At 44.3% G+C, this 19,414-nt stretch overlaps 1 long non-coding RNA gene across 1 annotated transcript in view; it reads right to left on the bottom strand.

Annotated features, from left to right (window-relative positions):
* The window catches only part of LOC117092250, a 63,473-nt gene that overhangs the window by 40,785 nt on the left and 3,274 nt on the right, over positions 1-19,414 (bottom strand). Inside the window, exon 3 of the long non-coding RNA XR_004440695.1 lies at positions 2,792-2,870. This is a non-coding gene — a long non-coding RNA (uncharacterized LOC117092250). The remainder of the gene's footprint in view (positions 1-2,791; positions 2,871-19,414) is intronic.

The following is a 19,414-nucleotide window of genomic DNA, read 5'->3' as shown; positions in this document are numbered from 1 at the left end:
ATTTATCATAATGTTCCAAGCAGGGTCTGGGGTAAGACTGTTTGCTATAACATATCCACTTTCTGCAGCAAAATGTATGAATATCACATGTAATGAGATTCGTAAAGATTATAATAGCCTCATGTCAGTTCTGATTAGGTTTTGCTGCCAAACGACTATTCCCCAAACTTAGGACAAAACTTTTGGAATTCAAAGGCTTTTGGATCTGGGTGCAAATAAGAGATGATAACCTGGTTTTAGGGCAGTTAATCAAATGCTATTCTTCTTTGGGTTCTTTCAAGTTAGACAGTCAAGAATCACAATTTATTTCCATCTACAAAATCCCAGAAGGTGGGATCCAAATGTTTTTGTTTTTGTTTTTAGACATGGTCTTACTCTGTTACCCAGGCTGGAGTGCAGTGGTGCAATCACATCTCATAGCAGCCTCAACCACCTGGGCTCAAGTGATCCTCTCAGGTAGCTGGCACTACATGTGTGCACCACTACACCCAGCTATTTTAAAATTGTTTTCTGAGAGATGGGGTCTCACTGCATTGCCCAGGCTGGTCTTGAACTCCTGGGTTCCAGTGATCCTACTGTCTCCCAATTTCTGGCATTACAGGAGTGAGCCACCATACTTGGCCTGCTTTCAAACTTTTAAATCTAATCTAGTATTTCCCTAACACATCACAGTAGAAAGAATGTAGCCTTCGGAGCCCAGTAGAGGTGAATTTAAATTCAGTTTCTTCCACTAAGTGTTTGACTTACTGATGAATAGTGATAGCACTCACCTCTTGGGGTGAGAGAAATAATCAGTGAAGTAATGTATTTGAATGACCAAGTACATGACTGAATAATCATCTCCACAACTCTTTACTCCTCACTGCATCCTAAAATACAACTAATAATCTACTTCATCCAGCCTTCACCCATCTTTATTCACCTCTTTCTGGATCCACCAGTTCCCTTTCTCCTCAGCCTGTCTCATCTTCTCTCAGATCTTGGTTCATAAAGGTACTCAGTGCTACTATCCACTGTCTAGCAGCAGGGCTTCCACTCCCAGGAGCCACATCTCTCAGTACCATGGCTATGTCAACCACCTCCTCGTGCATCCACGGACTCAGCTCTTATGATGACCAGCAAGGTCATCATAATACCTGGTAAATACCTGATATCTAATCTGACAATTTGTGGTTCCACGACACCCCAGTATTAATGGTTTAATAGGATTATATTTATTATGATTATTTACAAGTCCTAATGAATAGGGTATTTTTTTTTTTTTTTTTTTGAGACGGAGTCTCGCTCTGTCGCCCAGGCTGCAGTGCAGTGGCCAGATCTCAGCTCACTGCAAGCTCCACCTCCCGGGTTTACGCCATTCTCCTGCCTCAGCCTCCCGAGTAGCTGGGACTACAGGCGCCCGCCACCTCGCCTGGCTAGTTTTTTGTATTTTTTTTAGTAGAGACGGGGTTTCACCGTGTTAGCCAGGATGGTCTCGATCTCCTGACCTCGTGATCCGCCCGTCTCGGCCTCCCAAAGTGCTGAGATTACAGGCTTGAGCCACCGCGCCCAGCCTTTTGTTTTTTTTTACTCCCAGAAATATGACCTAAAAACTTCAATAAAATAACAAAGTGGTACAATCTGGCATCTAACACCAAGAGGACGGTATCAACAGGCTCTCGAGAAGCTCATCTTTCTTTGGCATGTGAGTGCGGCAGAAGCCGCTATTCTTGTCTGTCTTTCCCACCACCCCCAACCTCCATTTTTTCAAAGCAGATAAATGTTGCAGCACCCATACAATTGAAAGTTCTCCAGTTAAGGTTAGAAGCCTCAAATGGAAGAGGGAAAGGGCTCATTTTTAAAAAGCTTCTGTAAAGGAAATACTATACTCAATCAGCACTTTGTTTTATTATTTTTGCACACTTCCCTAAGCTAAATTCCATCTGTTGGTTAAAATAAAAATAAACACAATCTGATCTTTGTACTCCATAAGAAAAGAAACTGCAGATGCTAAGAAATAAGTACTTTGTACAAGGTCTGATATTTCACAGGTTTTGCACAGAAGCAAAGGCAAAAGCGGACTACAGTACTAAACAGTCAGAAACAATATCACTCTATTATAGCTCTTGGAAGTGAACTTCGAATGCATTATAGCCCTTCTAACTGGTCATCATGACAAACTTCCCTGCCCTGCTTATCCTCATCATTTTACCCTGTTGCCCATCTCATGGGTCCCTATTTGATCTTATTCTTAATATAATCTTTTTTCTATCACTAAGTTTCTTCCCCTGGACCATAGGGAGCAAAACTAAAAAAAATAAAATCAGAAAATATATGACCTCCCTTTACTTTAGTGAAGAAAAACCCTCCTATATAGATTAGAGATATTAAGCTTTGACCTCTTCTCTCTCAGCCAGCCAACCAGAAGCCAAGGACTGTGAGGCTTCACTGCGTAAGAAATCTTAGGTGCTGAGGCTATAAGAGACATAGAATATGCCCTTATGTGCAGCACAAAATTAATTTTCCAACTATTGTAGAATGAAAACTAGACTTTTGAAGTTCTTTGCTACTAATATTTTCACACCAATATAAAAAGATGTGTGGGGAAGCATCTTAAAGAACGAACAAGTATTGTAATGCAAATGACACTAATAATATAATTACATTAACAACTTTTCAACAGTTCTGTTTTTTCACAGATAGAAAAATAAACATTTAGCTATCATTCTTGCAATACAATACACATGGTATGTCCAATACACAATCATCAAGAAAGTAGCTGTTCTAAAATGTGCACAAGTTTGCCACTTACTGCTTCCATGATGGCTGAGTATGGTGTTCTCACTGCACAAAGCCCAGCTTTTTAGCACCTTCCACCAAAGCAGCTTCATCTGTCAATAAAGAGTTGGTGAAACATTGACCATCACTCATAATGGTAAAATTCTGTTTAGTGTCATTTTTCAAATTAGCAAAACTCACTCTAGTTAAAGAGGCCTGGCATTATCTCCATAGTAGTAAGGACTCAGGGTATAGCAGCACTCACACTTCCTACCACTGTGGTCCTGAAATAAACACTTCTGTTAGATGGGAGCACATGGACCTAGAGCTAATTCACCAGGAGAGTGATTTACATTCCTGCTACTTTCACAGGCAAGTTCTCTCTAATTAACCTAAGTAGTATTCCCACAACTTTCTGACCAAACGTCACCTCTGAGCAAGGCCATGTTTAATAGTGTGCTGTGGGACTGCCAGAGCCCCAGAAAGTGGGGAGAGTACTTCATACACAGCTTCCACAGCAGTTGGAAAGCCCTTGGGGGCTAGGGGATGAGAGAAGCTGGCCCTGCTCTCTCTTCAGAGACTTGCCTAGCCCAATAGCCTCTGCTGGGAAAAGCAAGACAGCCTGGGTCCTCCCTCTGCTGTCAGTGTTAGGAGAGTCGGGAGAGCAGTCCCAGTTCTCTACAGGTCTAACACCTGTAGTCACAGCCTGGTCATGGTATGAGGGCAGGGGCAGACAGCCAAGTCTGTGGCAGAGGTGGCACCATTACATCATTCACGAATAACTTCCAATACCCTTGTCTCCTGAGGAGGGTCCGGCAGGGTGCATCTCACCACAGCTCTCACCTGAGGAGAAGTCATGGTAGATGATGTCATCTCCATCCTCCTCAGTAACAATCACATGGCATAGGACAGAAGAATGATGATCTTCTTTATGCAAGAGACTGTGGGCTGCAAATGTGAGGCTGGGTTAGTCATCAGTTACAACACTATCAACATACACCAAGGCTGTGTGCAAACCAAACTCACCTAACATACATTCATGGGTCTCCAGTCCCTGCAGGACAAGGTCGAGGTCCCTAGTGTGGAGCCTGGGTCCCTGCAAGTCTAGATCTCCCTCTGCTGTTGTGGTTCAGAGTCCTTTCCAATGGTCCCACCATGTCCTGGTTTCAACCACCTCTCCCAGGTACTCTTCTGTTCTTTATCTGTTCTTTAAAAGATGTTTTGGTGCATCAGCCACTTCACTCCAGAAGCCCACTATTCCCCAAGTCTTGGAACTCAGCTCCTGGGCCCCAGCGAAAGTGGTGGGGAGAACAAAGAGAAGCCATCAGCCCTCTAGTGCCTCTGGAGTCCTGCCTTGCCCACGTGCTTCCTCCTCACTTTCATAAGACCCAACTGGAACCTGTGTTCCACCTCCCTCGTTGATGTATTCCCAGACCTGCAGGTAGAAAACATGCCCAACTTCCTGACTTTTCTAAATGAATATCCAATTGTAATCAACCTCTTACTAGTTCTAAGTTACTGTTGACTATTCTGGGTTTCCGTGGTGGACAATTATATCATCCAAAAATAACAAGTTTTCCATATTCTTTCCTATATACATGCTTGTTCAGTTCTCCCTGTCTGCATGGGCTAGCACTTCAAGAATGATGTTCAAAAAGAGAGATGATAACAGGTTTCCTTTTCCTGAGGTTATTTTAATGCCAATGTATTTTATGTGTCTCTTTTAATTAACAACTGGGTTTAAATTTGAAGTAGATTGGTAGATTTTTATTGAGGAAGCAGCTCTGTGCTTGCTATTTCTCATGGAATTTTCCTCATCTTTGTTAGTCATAAATGAATGCTGACTTCCACAAATTTATTTTTAGTTTCTTCTCTGACCTGTTTGACTTGAGAGGAATTTTATGGAAGCAAATCCCAACTGTTCACATGGATACTTCTTGGCCTACAAGAAAAGAAATTGCACATTATATTATAGTTCATTGAAGCCAAATGGGTGAGCTTAGAAAATTCCCTAAGGTCAACACTACAAAAATGGTAAGAAAATTTATACAAAACACTTTAATTTGAGAATTGAGCTTCAAGGTTACCTTCCTCTGCATCTTATAACTATTCAGTCCTAAAAATATTCTTGTACCATAGTGAAAAAAATAATAGAGTCCTTGCCCTTACAGCAAATAAACAAAATAGTGAAAGATTTTCTGAATTATAAAGAAGAGTGGCACCCATATTCAAATTAAGTTTCTACTCTCAGTGGTAAGCCAAATAAAATTCAAAAACAAAAAGTTCCCAGGACCAACTTAATCTACTTTTCCTTCCCTACCTAACTTGGCCTTCTATAATAAATTAAGGAGAAGAGGCAAATTTAATCTGAAGCCTATGGATGCATGTACACATGTATATGTATACATGTATGTACATATGATATATGTGTGTGTGTATATATATATCTTCTTAGAAGTTACAGGCTTTTATTGTATATATACATGCCATATTTATCATCTTAACCATTTGTAAGTGTACAATCCAGTGACATTAAATGCAATTACAATGCTATGTACCTACCACCACTACCTATGCCCCAAACTTTTTCATCTTTCCCAACAGAAATTCTGTACTCACCAAACAACTCTCGTTTCTACCTCCAGTAAAGTCTATTCTGTTTTTACCTCTATAAATTTGCCCATTCTAGGTACCCCATATAAATAGAATCATACATTTTATTTTCATCAATAAACAGCTTTTAATATGCACAAATGCTGTGTCTACAAATGAATATTTTCTATTTGATATATTTAGAAAATTATACCTGTTAAAAATAGTTTTGCATGCCAAATTGCAGCTACAAAGTATCTAAATAATATACATTATATAAATGATTTCTTCTTGAAGATTCAAGCTCAAAAAACCCAGGAAAAATAATTCAAAAGAAAGTTATATATTATTGCTTGATGAATCTTTGGAAATCTTTCCCACACAGGGGAAGTCACCGGATAGGAATGGAATCAAGGGATCACATGAACTGTCCTCTGAAATTTGCTATAGGTTGATTCTCTAAGAGTTAAATTACATCTTGTCTACCAGTCCACACAAAGCTTAAAACAGCCTTAAAGGACCCAGAAAACCGGAAATGATAATCAAGGATAAAAGAAAATTCTGTAGCAGATGCAAATATCCTCTTGTGAGGAAAGTAAGCATTTTCTTGGGTAAAATGTTTTAATTTTAGCTGATGGTCCCATGACAATTTAAATGAGAAAGTGGGGCCATCCATAGCCTAAAATCCTCAAATGCTCCTTCTCTCTCCCCAAATATATTTTAGCAAAATGAGCAAGTGATCTAACTGGCTCTGTATTTAAACTGCTTAAAAACATCCGTTGGATACATTTAATCCAATCCCCTATCTTTGCAAAAGAAAAAATATTGAGGCTTCTGGTGTTAATTATGTATAGCAGAGCTGGATGCATGCAATTTGCCACAACATGGATGCAGTCGGAGGCCTTTTCCCCAAAGCAAATTAACAGAGAAAAAGAAAAACAAATACCACATGTGCTCACTTATACATGGGAGCTAAACATTGGGTCCTCATGGAATTAATGATGGGAATCAAACGACAATGGAGACTCCAAAAGGTGGGGAGAGGAAGGAGACAAGGGTTGAAAAAGTATCTATTGGGTATAGTATTCACTGCATATGTGAGGCGTTCAGTCGAAGCCCAAAACTCAGCATCATGCTATATACCCTTGTAACAAACAAGCATGTTTTCCCTGAATCTAAAATAAAAATAATAAAAATCTTCATGCCAAGAATATTCCCAATCTCGATGGCATCAGTGATGTGTATTTTGCCATTTTTTGATTAATAATTATAACCAATCCTTTACAAATACAAAAAAAGGAGAAGGAAAAACTTCCCAATTAATTATGCTAGGCCAAAATTACTATAACACAAAAACCACAGAAGAAAAGAAAAAACTGCAGAACACTACCCCTGTTGAATTTGGCAAAATAAGTTCTCAATACTAACAAAACGAACTCAATTTTTAAAAATAATTAAGGACGCTTATACCAAGAGGAAGTGTGCACAGATATGCAGTTTAAGTGGCAACTAAAACAACTTGATGTATCAATTCATATCTATTCTTCTAAATGATTCTTCAAGTCCCTGAATGTGTGGGCCCTGTGGTCATTACGATTAACATAGATATATTTATTATCTTGATTGTAGTTCTATATCACAAGTGTTTGTCCACACCTATCATATTGAATATAATAAACATCCAGTTTTCTGTACACCGATTATATGTCAATAAAGTGGCTAAAACAATTAATGTAATATACCATATTGTAAAAGTGAAGGAAGACCAAGATGTGGTTATCGGATTGACACAGAAAAAAAACTCACTATACCTAGCATATAACCAAAATTTTAACCAAACCAATAATTGAAGAGAATTTCCACAACCTGATAAAGGTAATCTATAGAAAACCTACAGAAAGGCCGGGCGCGGTGGCTCAAGCCTGTAATCCCAGCACTTTGGGAGGCCGAGACGGGCGGATCACGAGGTCAGGAGATCGAGACCATCCTGGCGAACACGGTGAAACCCCGTCTCTACTAAAAATACAAAAACTAGCGGGCGAGGCGGCGGGCGCCTGTAGTCCCAGCTACTCGGGAGGCTGAGGCAGGAGAATGGCGGGAACCCGGGAGGCGGAGCTTGCAGTGAGCTGAGATCCGGCCACTGCACTCCAGTCCGGGCAACAGAGCGAGACTCCGCCTCAAAAAAAAAAAAAAAAAAAGAAAACCTACAGAAAACATCACACTTAGTGGAAAGAATGTTTTCCACATAAGACTGGGAACAAGATGCACAAATATTCGCTTTTGCCACTTCTATTCAACATTGTCCTTGACGACATTGTTAAAAAAAATCACAAGGAGGGGAACATCACACACCAGGGCCTGTTGGGGGGTTGGGGGGATAGGGGAGAGATAGCATTAGGAGAAATACCTAACGTAGATGACGAATTGATGGGTGCAGCAAACCCCATGGCACATGTATACCTATGTAACAAACCTGTACATTCTGCACATGTATCCTAGAACTTAAAGTATAATTTAAAAAATCATGCAAGAACAAATGAAGAAAAGGACTGCAGATTCCAAAGGAAAGTGTAAAATTGCCTTTTCATATCCAAAACATGATCTCATATATAAGAAGTCCTAGCCAGGCACAGTGGTTCATGCCTGTAACCCCTGAACTTTGGGAGGTTAAAGTGGGGGAATCACTTGAGTCTAACAGTTTGAGATCAGCCTGGGCAACATAGTGAGATCTCATTTCTACAAAAAATAAACAAAAATTAGTCGGGCAGGGTGGCAATATGCCTGTAGAACCAGCAACTCTGGAGGCTGAGGTGGAAGGAGTGAACTGTATTTGTGCTACTGCACTCCAGCCTTGGCAACAGACTGAGATACTGTCTCAATAACAATAATAATAATAACCCTGAGGAATTTACTAAAAACTCACTCAAAGTAATAAGTTTAGCAATATTGCAGACAATTGAGATCAAGATAGAAGTATCAATTGCATTTCTGTGCACTACCAACATTCTCAAAATATAATTAAAGAAACAATACTATTCAAAATACAACCCCCCAAAAAACACATGGGGAAGGACATTTATTTAAAACTGTAACTTTTTTTAAAAACTGTAACTTTAATCTAAAATATTTTTTAAGACTTTTTTAAACTGATTTTTTAAAACTAACTTTAAACTGAAAAATACGAACTATAAAAAGAGACAAAAATAAAATTTTAAAAATGAGATTTTAATATAAATTTTTACCATTGCCAAAATACATACAAATTATAAATAAGTATGTATAAATGTATTTAATATTAGTCCATTAGGGAAATTATAATCGAAACCTCAGAGAGATACCACTTTACACCTTGTAATCCAACAACAACAACAGTGTTGTCATGAGTGAGAAAAATAGGAAAATCTCACACTGCTGGTGGGAGTGTAAAATAGTGCAGCCAGTTAAGACACAATGAGGCAGTTTTTCAAAATGTTTAAGAAGGAACTACTGTTTTGACACAGCAATTCTACCCCCAGTTATGCACCTATAAGCTATGATAGCCTACGTGTACACCAAGATTCACTGCAGCACATTCATGATGAAAACTACCTGAATACATTTCAAGGAATGAAAGGAAAAACATGGGTGGTATATCTTTATTATACTTTTTGTCAATCAAAATAAAGTAATAATACTTTACAAAATTATTACTTTTGTAGAGTAATAATTCTGTAACGTTATTTTGTAAAGTATTACAAAAATAATACTTTACAAAATTCCATTACAAAAGGAATGGAACTCAAACACATTAAGCTGCCAGAAAGAAACCAGCAACAAATGACCACATTCTGTGATTCCACTGGCAAGGCATGTCCAGAAAAGGCAAACCTCTGGAGACAGAGGGGAGACATACAGTGGTCTAGTGCTAGAAGGGAATAGGGACTGGTCACAAACAGCATCACCTTTTTTGGGATGAATGGAAATGCACTTCAATTATACTGTGCCTATAGTTCCATAACTCTGCAAATACACTACATGTTTTGAATGCACACTTACATGTGATTGTTGGGGATTATCAGGCTGGGTTCTGAGGCTGGAGGTTTAAGGAAGGTTTTCAAATTCAAAAAGATACATCCTGGGTGTCCAGGGAGCCGGAGTCACCACCCCCAGAGCCACAAACTGCAACACAGCTTCCATAGTGCCTCTGCCACCTGCAGGCTCCAGCCTCCAATGACCAACTCATCCTGCTGGCCCGGATTAGGCCCAGGACCTCTGCAGGTGAGATGAGCAACCATGAAGCAGGCACCCCCAAAACTAGCACACTGGAGCTCAATACCCTCAAGGGAGGCACCATGGCACCCTAACTTGACAGACACACCAGCAGAGACTACAGCAGTGGGGGTGATAAAAGATTCGGTGCAAAGCCTCCAGTCCCACCATATAACTCTCAAATCAAGAACTAAAAATGGTCCCTAAAGGGCCTGAGGTCAGTATTTTCAGGTTTTCCCACTGATCTCCATCCCAAAGACTCAACTCTGCCACTGTAGCAGGACAGCAGCTTTCTGCAGACAACCTGTAAAAGAACAGGCATGACTGCACCTCCACGAGGTGCAGGTATGTTTGCCATTATAGCAAACATACACTAAGAAAAACAGAGCTACGGATAGGACACCAGGTCTGGAATTTGGTTCTTGTACACAACTGGAATGAAGAGGCCCAGGTGGGCCCACAAGGGAGGCTGGTGGTTGGATCCTAAATGCAGGGGTCCTGGGATCCCCATCTCATATGAGAAGACCTTGGGTCAATCCCAGACAACAGGCAACAAATTCAGACTTGTGAATATTCAGACCATCAGTAGGCTGAGGGTTTCCCAAAGTAACAAGTCTAATAATCTAAACACTGCCATATAGGTCCTCCTGGTCAGGTGAGGAAACTGAGGGCTAAGGAGTAAACTCAGAACCTCAGCAGGCAGCTGGCAACCTGGAGTGCTGGAGGTCTGGAAAGACTCCACCTTAAAGCCCAACCAGAGGTGTCTCTACTCCCAGCTCATTATCTTGCTGGCTGGGCTGACCACCCTCCCCCAAGCCCACTTGCTCACTGGGCAATGGCCTCTGTGTGTGCAGCTGCCAGGCTAGGTATGGGAGCTGGATTTCCCCAGGAGGCAGGCTCCTGCTCTGTGCCAGGCCACTTGGTGCCTAACAGCAGATATAGGGGTAGGATGGCACCCGGCTTGCTGGGGCCAGCTTGGCTGGAGGACTATGGTACTTGTGTAGAGTGGGCCTGGCATACTCACCCCTCTCCTGACTCCATAGCCCCATGGCCCCTCCACTTCTCCTAGAAGACCCTCCACATCCCACCAGACCTTGACTGCCAACTTGGGTGTTACCCCATCACTATCTCACATCTGCCCCTTCCTGTGGTTGAACACACTCCACCCTTAGACCATCTGACTCGAGTAGGGTGAGGAGAGTGGTGACACTAAGTTGTGTCACCTTGTTATGCTGGCCACTCAGGATAAGGGTCCAGGTTTCAGCTGATGCACTCATGCCCACCCACCCTCCAAAGTACAGCCTGTCTTTGCAGAAACTGGGGCTCTGGGGGTGAGGGCTGTGGACAACACAGTCCCTGGCTCCTGGCGGTGTTTCAGCACTTGGGTGGAGGTCTTGAGGCTCGAGGCACCATGCACACTATCACAACCACTGGAGCTACGATGTGGTGGAATTAGGAGCAGCAGAAACTGGGAACCAGTCCCTCAGTGCCATGCACACCTGGTGACCCCTTTTCATCCAGGTGCGAGTTCCCGGTTCTTGAATCAGCTATCTACAAGACCCGACCCTCCGGGGCCCCCTGGGTTCTTCCTTCCCTGCTTCTCTCCCATAATGGGGCTTCTCCCTGCCCAGTGGCTCCTAGGCAATCCTGGCCACACAAAGTGCAAGGATGCAAACCTGGGAATCCATGGCAGGAATCCTGACATTCCCAGGCTATCTGCATGGGCATGCTGTCCCCCAGCCTGGCTGGAAATATGAACCCTATTTTCCCTGGCCCCACCACCTGCTGCAACACTGTACCACCCTCCTCCCCCAGCTCCAGCAGTGTTCTATCCCCCCGGCCACCAACTCCAAAGTCACATCCCTCATCCCCTGGTAGCGTGGTTGCATCAATTCCGCTGATGCTGAAGCTAGGCCACCTCCAGCAGTGCGAGACTACCTCCGGTGCCATCTGCCCACCAACCAACCTCCTGTTGCCCTAGGTCCCCCTCCTAGCGGCTGCCATCTCACTGCAGCCATCTGCAGACTCCAGCCTCCAATAAAGCCACCCAGCAGATAGGCCAGCTCCTCCTCCTTTTGCCAGAATAGGACAGCAGAGCACACAGACCCAGAAGAGTGTCAAATGAGAAGACCGCCCCACCTCAACAGCCTTTTTACCCACCTTCTGCAAGTGCAGCCTCCTAGGACACATGATCTGACTGGATGAGGAGGAACCTTTTGGCCTAATCTGATTGGACCAATTATCCAATCAGAGTTGTCCTATAGACTTGCTCTCATTCCATTAGAACACGTGTTCCAGGAGCCTTTATTTGCATAAAGCTGGTATAAAAGCCTGCTGAGAGCCTGGTCCAGCGTTTGATTCGCCTGTGGATTTCGCACAGGGCTGTACTGTGTTCTGTCAGAGCAGGAGGAGCTGCCGCTGACGCCATCCGCCAGCGTCCTCCTCGGAGGCTGGAACTTGCAGGCGCTAAGGAGACCGCTGTGGGGTGTTGCACTATCTGGACGGTGGCAGTGGCTGCCACGGCGGAGGGGACTGGCGCAGCAGGCAGCGGGCGGGTGGTAGTGGAAGCAGGGAGACCAGGAGGCGGGATGGTCAGAAGTAGGCGGCTACTGGGTAGAACAAGACAGTGGGGCAGAATGGCTGGGGAAAGGAGAGGTCCCTCCTTTGGTGCCCAGAAGGTAGGACTGCGCTGTGGCGGCTGCCTTGGCGACGCGACCAGGGGTAGGACAGAGCTGGGGCAGCAGCGGTGTGGCCACGGGGCAGGGTAGTGGCCAGCGGAGTGGCCACGGGGCAGGGCAGAGCTGAGGCCTGGATGGCTGGGGAGAGGAGCTGACCTCCAGCGGCAGGGTTGGCAGCAGCGCAGCAGAGGGCGCCCACTCCGGAGGGCGCCCTCCCTCTGCCGGTGACAGAGCCAGGCGTGGGGACCCCAGGTCCACGTGGGCAGCCCAAGCACGCCAGGGCCTCCGGCATGAGTATTGGGACCTGCGACCTCGCGCTCTCGGGGGCCGGGACCGCCCCAGAGTCCCTGGGCAAAAGAGCAGCCCCGTCGTGGGGAGAGAGCAGTTGAGGAAGCACCCACCAGGCACGGGAGGGACGGGGCCCTGCGGGTAGAGGCCTAAGGAACCCGAACCTGGCACCAGTTGTGAGCGCCCCCGTTTCTGCTGATCTTACTTCCTGGTGAGCCCAGCCCCAGTGGGCACAGCAGTCTGCGTGGTTCCCGGAGCCGTCGGACCGCCATCCAAGTTCAGGGCCACCCACAGGTGTCTGCGGTCCTTTCCCCAGGGGCCCCCAGTTTCTGGACACCTTGGACCGAAGTGAGAGCTGGCTTTCAAGTTCCCTTTTTTCAGTATCTGGCTTCTTTGGGTGGTAAAAATTTTTGCAAGCTCTTGTAAAGCCTATATCCTGTTATTTGTTTTTATTTAATTTTGTAGAGATGGGTGTCGCTCTGTTGCTTAGGTTTGTCTTGAACTCCTGGCCTTAGCCTCCCAAAGTACTGGGATCACAGGCATGAGCCCCACCACACCTGGCCCATCCTGGTATTTCTAACAGAGCTCTGGAGAAACTAGCTTGAACCCCAAGAATTAGTAGCTGCTTCTAGCCTGACTCCATTTCCATTTGAAGAAAAGTTATGAAGATGGGGGCCCATCTTATTCCTTCTGTGTTTTTGCTTCAATAGCCTGTTGATGTATATGTCCACTTTGGGTTTAGGGACATATGAAGAAAACTCTCCACACTTACTCTAGCTCCCACAGAGGTTGCCGGTGCTTCTGTGGTTGGTGGGTTTTTGTTTTCAAGGTCCATATCAGTATTATAGTGTTTTCATATATAGCTGAGGTCCTGAAGCCTTGATTGATGTTGAAGTGAAGTGTTGTGGACTCAAGATGTAACAGAAAATAATGGTCTATAATTTTGTGATCCTGGTGTGCTATATAATTTGTTTTATCTTTTGAATAGAATGTAGAAAAGCTGAAGTTGATAGGAATAGATTTCATTTGGAAAATAGCCATGAAATTACCTGATAAGAAATTGCTAATGAAGCTATTCAGTTAATCATAAGATATAGTTACGGTAATCTAAATCCTGGCTTAAAGAGGATGAATATCTAAGGAAAGAAAGTTACTCATTGCTATGCAAGATTTGAAGTAAGTCAGTAGCAAATTTTATTTAGCTTGTCTTTGAAATAAATGCTTTGGGATTTTTTTCTTTTATAATTTTATATTTTCAGATAATTTATAAAGTTGATGTTTGAGAGTGTATTCTATTGAAGAATTTGTCAACTGCACCACTGTGGCATAGGGAATAGGAACTCGCCATGATGCCCCAAATATGGATGTGTACTGTAGCAAATCTCATTCTCCCACCACCTCTCTTCTGCACTCCATCCTCCCAGCACTTTAGAAATACAGGAACTATCTTCAGAAAACAGGTCTGCTATATATTCCATATTTTTGATAGTTTTTTGTCCTTATTCTCTTTATATACAAGAACTTTATACAAGCACCACTTCTTTTTCTGTTTTTTTTTTTTTTCTTTTCATGTTTCACTTAGTTATTCTGTAAATACTATTAAAAGCCACAGCAGAACACTCAGTAGTAGGGGATGTTTGTTGTCTTTATCCATGAGAAATCTGCTCTGTAATACTAGCTCATGGGTATCTCTAATGTCTTATTTCAATCAAAAAGTATTCAAAAGCATGCAACATAGCCAGGTGCAGTGGTTCATGCCTGTAACCCCAGCATATGGGGGAATCAGGGCAGGAGGATTGCTTGAGGTCAGAAGTGTGAGACCAGCCCAGTCAGCATAGTAAGACCGCTGCTACAGAAAAAAAAATGCAAAAAAACAAAAACAAAACCCATATATGTATACAGATATATAACATATATAATCTATATCTAAGATATATATTATATATGTATGTATGTGTGTGTGTATATATATATATATATAAAACACATTTCTCTTTGTTCTCTGGTAAACCATTATCATCATTGTGAATCTCAGTAGATTGATGTGTGATAAGTTAGCTTGAGAAAACTTAAGCAATGGGAAAGTAGACATTTTAACTTCACAAGTGGGCATACTGAGGCCCAGGGAGGAAAGCAAGCTCCCAGGCCACATGCCACATCCTAACCCTCCTGCACACACTTACCCCCACAGGCCTGAGATCAAAGATGTGACAGTGGTCGGAGCCTCCCAGATCAGATGCTGAAAACCAATCCATTCACCCAGGTGGTGAACACTGAATATCCCTGCCTCTCTTGAAAATTCTACATTTAAATGGGCAGAGAAATGTATTTCATTGAATATACATCCTTTCTCCTTTGTACAAAAACATTTTAATCTCTCTTAGCTCATAACCAAGATGAACAGGAGGAGGAACAATCACCACACACAAAAATCAGTCACCAGGCATCAGAGCCTTCTGGGGTGAACATGTATCATTACTATCATCACCACCACCATTCTCGCCACCATCCTCGCCACCATCATTGCTGTTTTTTATGGTTAGTGCTAATTTTGCTTTGTTGCTTGGACATTCAGACTGGATCTTGTTCATTACATCAGCTGCCTCACCTAGCATGATGTTTGTCACATGTCTGATGCCTAGTGAGTATCAGATATTGTGAATGTTTATTAAAAATTAATGAATGGTAAAATATAATAAAAACAAATGAAAATTTTTAAAAAAGAAAATCATTGAATAGGTTAAGTGCAATGGCTCAGGCCTGTAATCCCAGAATTTGGGAGGCCGGGGCAAGCAGATTTCTTGAGCCCAGGAGTTTGAGACCAGCCTGGGCAATACGGCAAAACGCCATCTCTACAAAAAAAAAAGTAAAAGTTAGCCAGGCATGGTAGCACACACCTGTGGTCTCAACTACTTGGGAGGCTGACGTGGGAGAATTGATTGAGCTCAGGAAATTGAGGCTGCAGTGAGTGGTGACCACACCTCTGAACTCCAGCCTGGGCCACAGAGCAAGACCATGTTTTAGAGAAAAAAAAAAAAAAAATCAATGAATGAATGAGGTTTCATGTACATTATATTACGTGTTTGTTACTGACTATAATTCCATTAGATGAGCACGATAGTTATCATCACCACCCAATTATATATAAGAAAATTGAAGCACAGATAGGTGCATTGTCTTGACACAGGCCCTGTTTTGTGGTGTGACCTGGTAGAGATGTATTGTTCAACTCCAGTCAAAATTCCCCCATGAACAGAAGCTGGTCAGGCGCCTCCCTGCCCCTCCCTCTCTCGCTTCAGTACTGGCCTGGGTGCCTCCTCTTGGGGCTGAAAGCAGCCCTTTATGTGTGTGGCTTTTGTGTTCTATCAGACTAATCTCACTCCCATGGATAATAGCTCCTTGTCAGTACTGGAGCCTAAAGGAGCAAATTCTTCATTATTACATGGAGTAGACGTGCAAGAACAATTAGACTCAATAGACTGTATTTCCCAAGGTCATCCCCTGGCTTCTAATTCTATCTGCAAGATGGACTAATTTGAATGAGAATAAGCTTATACATTGGGAATCTAAGCCCTTGATCAGAAATGGAGAATGGACCCTCGTGCAGTCCAGTGGGAAGGAGGTTTCTGGGCCTGCAGTAGGCCAAGGACCCTTCTTTCTCAGAAACAGTCTCTGGTGAGAAGGAAATCAGACACTACTTTCTCAGAAGTTCACAGTCTGGTGGGATAGATATCATTTTATGTCTGTAAACACACCTGCATATGTACAGGGGTGTGTGGTATAGGGAGGCAGCTAGAGCACTGGAAATGGGAGCAAGTCCGGCCTTAGCTTGTCCATTGCTCTGATGAACATGGACTCATGTGGGTTTATGGGTGGAGCCAAGTTCCCACAGGATGTCCAGGGTATGTGCCAGGGAAACCCCTAGGGAACCAATTCAGCCACAGGGGCCCCTGACCTGTCCCCTCTGTCCAGTCTTAGCTCTCATATAGCCCCATGGGCAGGTGCAGCTGCCATCAACAGTCACCCTAATGAGGCACCTGGAATAGAGGACCACTTCTGCTTCACTCCCTAAGTGAACAACAAGCTTCAGTGGGGAGGGAGGAGGGAAGGTCACTGTCAACGGAGCCTGCCAGGATTGGGAGGACTGTGCTGAGAGTGTGAGAAGCATGATCCTAGTCAGGGTGTGGGTGGGGAGGCTGGTGGGCAGCTGAGGGCCAATCTGCAGCTTATCTTGGCATTAAGTAGAAAATTGAGTGTTCCAGTCCTGGGATAGGGGCAGTGATGAGTGGGCTGGCTGGGTGCCCTGGTCAGAGGCCTTGATCTTTTCTCCCTGGACTGGCCTGTCTGCAGGAGGTGAGGGGTAGATCTGAGAGCACCTGGGACTGAGTAGCCAGTGGTTAATCATTTTCTAGGAGCTTGAGCTGCCTTCCTACCTTCATGCACTGCCCTGGGCACTCCCAACACTTTGCCCAAGACCATCAGGGCTGGAAGTGACCACCCACAGTGACCCTTTATGTTGAAGGAAAACCTAAGGCCTGCCCCGCTTAGGGAATGAAGGTGGGTCCAAGATCGTGGCCAGTCCCCACTGCGGCTTTCTCCTCTGTTCCCCATTTCTCTATCCTAGCCCCTAAGAATTGAAAATTATGTTCCTTGAGCCCCAGGGTTCCAGAAAATGCTTCTGGGGCAGCCTTCACATCCTCTCCCTACTTTAACCAGAGCATCTGAGCCTTGATCTGTTGTATAAGGGGCATGTACCTGTAATTCAATTTGGGAAAATGGATTTTACTTGTAAGTATGACCTTTACTAACCACTGCACTTAAACAGTTGCTGTCAGTTGCTGCAGAATAGATGGAAGTTAAACTTTAGGAAGAAAATTCCAAAAGGAGAGATCCAAACAAACTCTCCAGTGAGTAACAGGGCACATGTCCTTTAGAGAGAATTTAAGAGAAAAAGAGGAGCTCCATTTTGGAGTTGGTGAAGTCTGGAATAGGGAGGATAGCAGTATGACATGCAGGCACAAGGAGGGAAATAGGTCCCCCAGTGAAGGCCAGGACTGTGGGAAAGCATTGTTCAGAGGGAAGCAGTGGTAGGCAGTCAACTGGGGCTGTGCCCTCAACTAGGGAGAGTTGCTGGGACCCCCAGTTGTTGGGGCCTTTAGGTTTCACCCCAGGCCTGACTCTGGCATTGAGGGTCAATGTTGCACTGGCCACTGGGTTTCCCCAAAACTCTGCCCTCCCAGACTGTGCCCTGAGCTGCAGCCTGTCCTGGGGTGAGAAATCCCACACCTTAGAGGTCCCTCTGTTCCTTCTGAATGCTCAGCTGTTGAGGTCCCAAGGAGGTAGAACCTCACTCTGTTTTAGGGCCAAGCTTCCCCAGCAGCATTTTTTGGCAGTGGTAAAGTGGTTAAGGGTATGGGCACTTGAGACGCTGACCTAGGTTTAAATCTTGGTCTCCATTTTTTTTTTTTTTTTGAGATAGACTCTCATTCTGTCACCCAGACTGGAGTGCAGTGGCACCATCTTGGCTCACTGCAACCTCTGCCTCCTGGGTTCCAGTAATTCTCCTGCCTCAGCCTCCAGAGTAGCTGGCATTACAGGCACTTGCTACCACGCCTGGCTAATTTTTGTATTTTTAGTAGAGATGGAGTTTCACCATGTTGGCCAGGATGGTCTCAAACCCCTGACCTCAGGGAGATCTTGATCTTTTCTCCCTGGACTGGTCTGTCTGCAGGAGGTGAGGGGTAGATCTGAGAGCACCTGGGACTGAGTAGCCAGTGGTTAATCATTTTCTAGGAGCTTGAGCTGCCTTCCTACCTTCATGCACTGCCCTGGGCACTCCCAACACTTTGCCCAAGACCATCAGGGCTGGAAGTGACCACCCACAGTGACCCTTTATGTTGAAGGAAAACCTAAGGCCTGCCCCGCTTAGGGAATGAAGGTGGGTCCAAGATCGTGGCCAGTCCCCACTGCGGCTTTCTCCTCTGTTCCCCATTTCTCTATCCTAGCCCCTAAGAATTGAAAATTATGTTCCTTGAGCCCCAGGGTTCCAGAAAATGCTTCTGGGGCAGCCTTCACATCCTCTCCCTACTTTAACCAGAGCATCTGAGCCTTGATCTGTTGTATAAGGGGCATGTACCTGTAATTCAATTTGGGAAAATGGATTTTACTTGTAAGTATGACCTTTACTAACCACTGCACTTAAACAGTTGCTGTCAGTTGCTGCAGAATAGATGGAAGTTAAACTTTAGGAAGAAAATTCCAAAAGGAGAGATCCAAACAAACTCTCCAGTGAGTAACAGGGCACATGTCCTTTAGAGAGAATTTAAGAGAAAAAGAGGAGCTCCATTTTGGAGTTGGTGAAGTCTGGAATAGGGAGGATAGCAGTATGACATGCAGGCACAAGGAGGGAAATAGGTCCCCCAGTGAAGGCCAGGACTGTGGGAAAGCATTGTTCAGAGGGAAGCAGTGGTAGGCAGTCAACTGGGGCTGTGCCCTCAACTAGGGAGAGTTGCTGGGACCCCCAGTTGTTGGGGCCTTTAGGTTTCACCCCAGGCCTGACTCTGGCATTGAGGGTCAATGTTGCACTGGCCACTGGGTTTCCCCAAAACTCTGCCCTCCCAGACTGTGCCCTGAGCTGCAGCCTGTCCTGGGGTGAGAAATCCCACACCTTAGAGGTCCCTCTGTTCCTTCTGAATGCTCAGCTGTTGAGGTCCCAAGGAGGTAGAACCTCACTCTGTTTTAGGGCCAAGCTTCCCCAGCAGCATTTTTTGGCAGTGGTAAAGTGGTTAAGGGTATGGGCACTTGAGACGCTGACCTAGGTTTAAATCTTGGTCTCCATTTTTTTTTTTTTT

This window comes from Trachypithecus francoisi, unplaced genomic scaffold (assembly GCF_009764315.1).
Source record: "Trachypithecus francoisi isolate TF-2019V2 unplaced genomic scaffold, Tfra_2.0 Lachesis_group12, whole genome shotgun sequence".
In the NCBI taxonomy this organism is placed as follows: domain Eukaryota; kingdom Metazoa; phylum Chordata; class Mammalia; order Primates; family Cercopithecidae; genus Trachypithecus; species Trachypithecus francoisi.
The sequence above is the reverse complement of the archived record's forward strand: the minus strand, read 5'-3'. Positions and strand labels throughout refer to the sequence as shown.